The 9400-nt window shown below is 36.2% G+C and overlaps 1 pseudogene; it reads left to right on the top strand.

Moving 5' to 3' along the window:
* Window positions 1-432: 432 nt before the first annotated feature.
* On the top strand, window positions 433-1043 carry LOC112643845 (chromobox protein homolog 3-like; annotated as a pseudogene).
* Window positions 1044-9400: the final 8357 nt, after the last annotated feature.

Raw genomic sequence — 9400 nt, 5'->3', positions numbered from 1 at the left:
TCAATAAAGTGACTAAAGGAAACATATATATATGTATATATATATTTATCAAGACTTTTTAACCAATGTGATATTTGGAATTATTTAATTTCAAAATATTTTGAGATTTTCCAGCTCTCTGTTACTGATTTCTAGTTTAATTCCACTGGAATCTGAGAGCAAACTTTTAATGTTTTCTATTTTTTAAAAATGTATTATGGTGTGTTTTATGTCCCAAAATGTGGTCTATTTTGGTGAAGTTCCATATAAGTTCTAGTAGAATGTGTATTCTGCTGTTGCTGGATGTAGTATTCTATAAATGTTGGGCTGGAGCTTGAGGCACGCAGGGCCGGTGATGGTGCAGACCCGGGACCCGGAGCAGCTCGGAGGCGGTGAATAATAGCTCTTCAAGTCTGAAAAAAACAAAACAAACAAACAAACAAACAAACAAAAAAATTGGCCTCCAATAAAACTACATTGCAAAAAATGGAAAAGAAACAGAATGGAAAGAGTAAAAAAGTAGAAGAGGCGGAGCCTGAAGAATTTGTCGTGGAAAAAGTATTGAACTGCCGTGTAGTGAATGGGAAGGAGTATTTCCTAAAGTGGAAGGGATTTACAGATGCCGACAATACTTGGAAACCTGAAGAAAATTTAGATTGTCCAGCGTTAATTGAAGCATTTCTTAATTCTCAAAAAGCTGGTAAAGAAAAAGATGGTACAAAAAGAAAATCTGTATCTGACAGCAAATCTGATGTTAGATAGCAAATCAAAGAAGAAAAGAGATGCTATGAGAAGCAGAGAGGTTGACTACAAATTTGGTTCTGGATGCAGCCAGAAGCGAAAGGCTGGTAAACCAAGAGGCTTTGCCAGAGGTCTTGACCCTGAACGAATAATTGGTGCCACAGACAGCAGTGGAGAATTAATGTTTCTCATGAAATGGAAAGATTCAGATGAGGCAGACTTGGTGCTGGCAAAAGAGGCAAATATGAAGTGACCTCAAATTGTAATTGTGTTTTATGAAGAGACTAACTTGGTATTCTTGTCCAGAAGATGAAGCTCAATAATTGTTGTATATATATATATATATATATATATATTATATATATATATAATATATATATATATAATCTGGGTCTTTGTTTTTTTTATTTATTAGTGTGAAGAAATAACATTCTAATGAAAATCAAGTTTGATATGTTTGTTTTGAAGGGGGAGTTGTTAGGGTTTTTGCATTTGGTTACTTTGAACTAATTACTTTGAACAAATAGAAGCTTTCTGTAGTTGTTTCCTTTATTAGAAAAGAATATTTGAGACCATGGCATATTATCTCCCTGAAATTTTTTTAAGTTTTTAAACTGCTTTTCCGTATTCTATTGAGAAGTTTAAGCTATTTCCAAATTTTCTCTAGTACAGTCAATACTACAGTGGAAATCCTTGCACTTGCAACCTTATCTCATTAGGAATATGAATTTTCAATAGGAATAGGAGACTCTTATAAACAATGAATCTTTCCAAGAGTTTTGAAAAAGGTTTCCAATGGCGTTTGAATCTAAGAGAAACATAATTCAGGATGATTATGTTATCCAAGATTACCTAGATAATATCAATATAAGGATATGGATCTTTTCTGAAACTTAATCAATCAACATTATCCCCACTTCAGTAATGAAAAGTTATTACTTCATATGTTTCCATAAGAAGTTTGTACCTCAAATACAAATTATTAATGGACATTAGTTATGAAGAAAGACATTTAAAATAAAGTCATAACATCCTATTACTGAATAATGTCTAACAAAATGTCTGTTATATATCCAAAAATAATTAGGAGATCCAAATAATTTTAATTATATTAACTGTAGCAGGAAAAATTACTTCAAAACAAAAACCAAATGTTTTACACTAATAAATAATTAAAGTAGAAATTGGATCATAAATAGAAGTGTGAGTTCTTAGCATACATTCACTTTAAGCAAAACATGATGATCTCAGATTATATTTAAAATCTTTCATAAGAGTATTTAGCTTCAAAGCAGGTGACTAAGTTAAGCAATAGGATACTGGCTGACCTTGATTACGCTAAACAATTTAATTTTGTGATGGCAATAATCACTTCCTAGAACATACAGGTTTATAAAATGACTTAATATGTCTTACCTAATCCATAACTTATTTTTTAAGGGAAGTATTGAAGCTGACTTTAAAATTAAAATGTGCCATTAGCCTCTCCACCTTTCAATTTACTTAGAAATGATTTAAGAAGTGACACTGCGGCATGCAGGGAACTCAACACTGGACTACTAGTCAAAGTAATAGGGTTCCAGATCCCATCTGTAACAAACTAGTTTAATTTACAGTGTTGGCAGGAGTCTGCAAATCTCTAGGTTTCAATTTCTTTCTTAATAACTTAAAGATACTTGACCACTAAATTTTCTTCTAACACTATACTTTTATTCATCCTTTACTCAATGAGCAAGTAAACAAATATTTATTAAGTCCCCACTATATGGAAGTTACTGCACTAGGTACTACAGATAAAATAATAGGATATAAAGTTTTATTTAAATAAATATTAATTCTCATCCTCTGTTTAATTAAAGATACCACTGGAGTGCTTGGGTGGCTCAGTGGGTCAAGCGGCTGAGGTTTCAGCTCAGGTCATGATTTGAGTCTAAAATAGAGCCCCACAAGGGGATTTCCATGCTCAGCACAGAGTTTGCTTGTCCTTCTCCTTCTGCCCCTCTGCCCTAGTCTCTCTCTCTCTCTCTCTCTGAAACAATTTTTTTAAGTCTTAAAAAAAAATAAAAGATATCACTACACATCAACTTACTAAATCAAAAACATGTGTAACTTGAAAGCCCTTGTGCTTCATAAACTCAGACATCTATACCATTACCAAGGAACTAGATGGAATCTGGTTCTTTCCTAGGGAACATGACAACAGAAGCATTGAACTATTTAAGAGAAAACTTCTTTTTTTTTTTTAATTTTTATTTATTTATGATAGTCACACAGAGATAGAGAGAGAGAGAGAGGCAGAGACATAGTCAGAGGGAGAAGCAGGCTCCATGCACCGGGAGCCCGACGTGGGATTCGATCCTGGGTCTCCAGGATCGCGCCCTGGGCCAAAGGCAGGCGCTAAACCGCTGCGCCACCCAGGGATCCCAAGAAAACTCCTTTTATCTCTCATTCATTTTTATACCCCCAGAGCTTAGGACAATGTTTGTTTTGGCATATAATAGATACTCAGTAAACAGTGTTGAATGAAGGACATGTGTAATATTGTCTTGTCCATCTAGAATGAAAACACAAGTACAAATGAGAACAGGTGACATAGTAGTACCTTTTACTCATTCACTGAGATAACTACCTGCTTTAAAAAATATATTATTGGGGTGCCTAGTGGCTCAGTCGGCTAAACATCTGCCTTCGGCTCAGGTCATGATCCTAGAGTCACGGTATTGAGCCCAGCTTTGGGCTCCCAGCTCAGCGGTGTCTGCTTCTCCCTCTTCCTCTCCCTCTGTGCTCTCTCATTCTCTCTCTCTCAAATAAATTAATAATTAAATATTTAAAATAAATATATAAAACAACAAACACATATTATTATAATCATCAGAGGGTATATGGATGAACAGATCTTGAAACTTGACTCCAAATAATTCACTATATGCTGATGAAAACAAGGCATGTGTAAAAACAATAAATATATGGATTAGGTCAATATCATAAAAGTAATGAAAAACAAAGGACAATGAGACTTTAGGAAGATTCTTCAACTTCATCACATTTTAATCCAAGTCTAAACACTCATCTTTTGAAAATCTAAAAACATGAAGTTGTTTTCTGATATTAGAAGAATAAAACAAGGAACAGGCCAAAATTAAGGGATGCTTCATTTATTTTGTTATTTCTTTGTAGGCCTCTCCCCTAGGTGTCTCATTACACGGTTACCATTTCTGCTCTGGACTCTTCCAGACATATTTAGAGTATATGGCTATCCTGTTCCACCTGCCTCCTCAAAAACTACCTTATTTTCTCACCAAAGCCCATTGTATACTCTTACTGCCTCATGAAGTGCTCAAAATAACAACTCAACAGAGCTATATTTTCTGGAAACACAAAAGAAAACTTGAAACCATTTGTCTTGGTCAGAACTGAGGATTTTTCAAATTATCTATTTAGATAAGTTGTTGATTCTGTTTGAATTTTGTTTTGTTTAATCATAAGTTTAAAAGTAATTTTCAGCATTTTCAGGAAACCAGGAGAAGTTAGTTTTGGCTGGACTGGCCAACTCTCAGGGGAAATGTTTTTGAACTGAAGAATAAGAAATGACACCTTTTTTCTCTAGAATGTAGATGAACACACTGAATGACATCTATTTCAAAAGTCCATGAAGGGACAGCCTGGGTGGCTCAGTGGTTTAGCGCTGCCTTCAGCCCAGGGCTTGATCCTGGAGAACTGGGATCGAGTCCCGCGAAAGGCTCCCTGCATGGAGTCTGCTTCCCTGTCTGCCTGTGTCTCTGCCTCTGTGTGTGTGTGTGTGTTTCTCATGAATAAATAAATAAAATCTTTAAAAAAAAAATTCCATGAAAAGTGACCTCAGCAGACTAATTAGCACCTATGTTGACACTCCAATTTGCCACCTAATTGTTTACGTAACTGTTTTTATTTATTTATTTACTATTTATTTATTTGTTTGTTTGTTTATTTTTCCCCCCTCAAGGTTGATAGTACTTTTAAAATCATGTTTTAGAGCCTGGCAAATTAATCATTTATTTAATCTACGGTTCCCAAGGACCAGGTTATAAAACGTTACTTAAGAAATAACATAGCAACTAAAAATCAATGAAAATGCTGACAGGAGAAAATAAACCATTATCTCATCTGCCTACTAAAAAAAAAAAAAAAAAATTCCCATATTTCTCTTTGGCCTCTGCCCTATGCATAAGTACCTTTTTCCCCTCCCTTTTCCTAACAGCAACCAACAATGACAACAATGACCCTCACAAATGTCTTCTTTTTTTTCTTTCCATCATTTTTCCCTTCTTTCTTAATCTTTTCAGCCTTCCGGGTGATGGCAGAAGGAGGATACTGAAAGCTAAGATTAAGAAAGAAGGGGAAAATGAGTCAAGAATTATCTAGGCAGTAAGCTCTCATGTCAAAAGATTAGCCCAAACTTCTGCTCAGAATAGCGTTCATAGACACCTGAGCTTTCTAAGAGATATCATTTCAAATATAATAATCTTTCTCTCTTTTTTTAAGGTTATATTTATTTATTCATGAGAGACACACAGAGAGAGAGAGAGAGAGGCAGAGACATAGGCAGAGGAAGAAGCAGGCTCACCATGGGGAGCCAGATGTAAGACTCAATCTCAGGACCCCGGGATCATGATCTGAGCCAACGGCAGACACTCAACCACTGAGATACCCAAGTGTTCCTATAATACTTTTTCATCTGAGTTTACAGTTTTATCGTGGCTAGATAATCAAGAGAAGAATTCTGTCTAGATTTCTACCAAGTCTTCCCATCTAAACTCATTTCCTTCCCTTGGGTGGGATTTGTTTTCTTCCTCTTCTGCATAGCACACTCATGTCTTTCCTATGTAGTCTGAGTAATACATGCATGCATACATTCATATATACATATATAATTCGTACAGACATACATAAAACAAAGCAAGAAAGTTTCTTCTCCCATCCCTTCCTTCTCCACATCTAAGCAACAACATTTAATTAATGTTAACTCAAGAGTGGGTATGGAACAGAAATTTTGACAATTCAGAAGAACAGAAAAGACAGGAAGTAAGGATACAGATTACAACAAGAAGGTTTAAAAGGTCTAAAAAGAATGTGATAAAAGAAAAGAAATGGACTCTTGGGAACAATGTGGATCTTGGAAATTCTGCCAGAACCCTGTTAATGGCCTCAAAAAGAGAAAAAAAAAAAAGTCTACAGCCCCTACAGGGGAGCAGGTGCAGAAGCTGACTGGTGCAGTTGAATCCATCAACTGTCACTTACAAGAGGCTATTACGGTTCTCAAAAGGAAACTGAGCCTAAAGTAAAGATGTCTTCACCGCATTTCTCTTGACCCTTATTTTTATTTATTTATTTTTTAAAAGATTTATTTACGTTAGAGAGAGAGCAAGAGAGCACGCAAGCTCACATGCAAGTGTGTGGGGCAGAGGGAGAGGGAGAGAGAAAATCTCAAGCAGATTCCCCACTGAACATGGAGCCCAACTTGGGACTCAATCCCAGGACCCTGAGGTCATGACCTGAGCTGAAATTAAGAGTTGGATTCCCAAATGAGTAAACCACCCAGGCGCCCCACTTAACTCTCATTTTCAGAATCGGACTTTACTATTCCACTCTTCTGGTGTTATGAACTTAGCATGGAAATGGCCCTTGCCAATGGGTTCAACATAATACACAGTTGAGAACTGAAGGCATGGGAGGATTAGAGAAATGATGAAAGGGAGTATTATCTAATGGCGAAAAATATCATGGATTCGAATCATTCAAAGAAATGAAAAGCATCTTGTGAATTCTAAAATGCTGCAAATATTTTATTTATATTATTACTTACTATTACTGCATCTTAACAATCCACTGACCATCCTCTGCTAGTTTCTAAGTCAGTGGTTCTTAAGCATTTTTGGCTTCAGGACTTTTATTCTCTGAGGATGAGTGAGAACCCCTAGGAGTTTTTGTTTATGTTCGGTGTAATATCAAAATTTACTATAATTTAAATTAAAACAACAATGATAAATATGTTTATTTAGTTATTTAGTTTAAAACTGTAACAAGTCCATTGAGTGTTAATGTAAACAACATGCTTTGGTGAAGAGTAACTATTTTCCAATATCCCAAAACAATTTGAGAAGAATGGCATTGCTTTACATTTTAAAAAGCTGTTTAATGCCTGGCTTAATAGAAGACAGCTGGATTTTCAAATGTCCTGCATTCAATCTGTTATAATATCACATGTCATGTTGTCTCTGGAAAACTACACTATATGGTCATGAGAGAAAAAAAATGAAAACAACTGATAGCTTACCTTTATTATGAAAATGATTTTGAGCTCATGAACCCTTCAAAGTGTCTTAGGGATCCCAACATTGAGACTGTCTACCCAATGTCACTGTCATTCCCAGACCAGCCCATATTTCCAACATGAAGGAACATAATTTAGTTGTTCTCTCCTTCTCTTCAGTGCAAACACATCACAATGATGAGGTTAATAGTGGAGAGAGGAAATGAAATCATAGTGTTTTTTTTTAAATCTGCCCCCAAAATCTTAAAAATTATTTTGTAAAAACTTGATGATTACAACTACAATATGTAGATCATCTTTATATATTTGATCATATGTTTATACAATCTTACTCAAACTTTATAATAATTTTGGTCCATAAATAAAACAGGCAGTGTTCTTAAGACTCTTATAGTTATGAACAAACAAGCTGTGAGGGACAAATGCATTCCTCAAATACAGTGTATCTATGCATCTAGCTAAATTGAGAGGGTTCATGGAGTTGAATATTGCACTCCCAGTCACTACTGCCCAACAAAGTGATCTGACAAAAAGCAAAAGAGAAAAGGGAGAAGTGAGGAGGCCAAAAGATCCAGTTTATACTATGGGTTCTGCCCGTTGTTAGCATTGGACCTTTTACAATCTCCCTTATAAATGAAGAGAAGGGAGCTGAGTAAACTAGAAGTTTCTGTAATGCCAACATTTATAAAATGAAGAGAAGGGTAAGTTTTTGACTCTAGTTATCTGTCCCTCAGCTCTCTATTAACTAGTAATTAAACTATCAATATTTGAGTGGGTTTCTTTTTATTTTCTCTCTTGTCCCATTTTCACATCTTATTTTCATTAGTGTTTGCTGCCCTTCAGGGCAATCTGTGGAGTCTGACCCTTGTGGTTACCTGGGGGTAGACTCACTAACTAGTTCATCAGTCACTCCCTGAGACAGAAGATACCCAAGCAGGAAAACTGTACACTAACTTCTCTTTGGTGAATACTGAAATAACTCAGAATAAGCAAGTTCAAGCAGAAATTTATGATGAGGCCAAGTCCATTAGTGTTCCAGCAAACTCATGTGAATTCTGGAAGGGTTTTAGGGACTGAACTAAGATTTCTAATTATCTTTAGACTAAATCATATTAGAAATTGAGCTCTATTCCCCCCTGTACCAGGCTCTCTGGCTGTAAGATGCTTTGGGAGGATTGTCAACCCTTCAGGGCCTACAGGGTCCTACTTTGGGTGGATTGACATTTAGCTGCTAAGATCTCACATTTCAGACAAATACCTCTGGGTCTCTTCCTTATGCATGCAGGCTAATGTGTGATTGATACCCCACCAAAAAAGTTAGAGATATAATCCTTATGCACTTCCATTAACAAAAGACTGGCAGCTACTTTTGTCTCTCTCATAATTCCTCTTATTACCCAGAGCAGGAAGATTTCATATCTTGATTCATGTTGGTTTTTTCCTTTAATTTTTCTTTTCTGAATCTCTCACTGGCTTAAGTATTTCAATTTGTAGGTTCTAAATGCACAACAAATTCAGTAGGACAAACACAGAGATCTAAGTCTTCTTCCAAGAAATCTACCGCTGCTCAAATATTACTTTTATTATAGGTTATATCAAGTTCTTCACTTTCTCCTAAGCCAAAATCCAAGGTCAAGTTCTGATCTGTTTGCTTTCCTAGTCACATCATCTCTTCCAACATAAAACTATTCAGTTAGGCTTATTTTCTTTCCCACTACTAAATCTCATGCTTGAATCCTCAACAGCATAGCCCTGAATGAGAAAAATCTATCTTCTGTTGAGTTTGACACATCAAATTGAAGTTCTACAGATTAGATTCACTTCCATTGCCATCCTGATGTGGCCACAATACTCTGCTGCACTCTGCCTTCAATACCTGGTGCCCCATTATTTTGGCAGATCAAATTAATGATTGCAATTTCAGTGCAGAATTATAGTATTCTTCTTTAAGGATTTATTTCAGGTAACAATACTATGTTGTTGTAGTATCTAGTATGTAGTATGCTGTATGTAGTATGTAGTATGTTGTATATAGGACCCCGAGATCAGGATCTGAGCGGACAGGCAGATGCTCAACCGCTGAGCCATTGAGGCTCCCCTAATGGTTCATTCTTGTTTCATATCATTATCATCATTGAAGGGAGAAGGTGAGCAGTCTACTTCAATAACATTCTCGTTATGAAAACGCTCTATGGAACCAAACATCTGTTTTTATGAAAACAGCTCTAGGGATGCTTGGGTGGCTCAGTGGTTGAGCCTCTGCCTTTGGCTCAGGGCGTGACCCCGGAGTTTAGGGATCGAGTCCCACATGGGGCTTCCTGCATGGAGCCTGCTTCTCCCTCTGCCTATGTCTCTGCCTCTCTCTGTGTC

The sequence above is a fragment of the Canis lupus genome, chromosome 1 (assembly GCF_003254725.2).
Source record: "Canis lupus dingo isolate Sandy chromosome 1, ASM325472v2, whole genome shotgun sequence".
In the NCBI taxonomy this organism is placed as follows: domain Eukaryota; kingdom Metazoa; phylum Chordata; class Mammalia; order Carnivora; family Canidae; genus Canis; species Canis lupus.
Note: the sequence above shows the minus strand (reverse complement) of the source record. Positions and strands in the feature narration are given on the sequence as shown.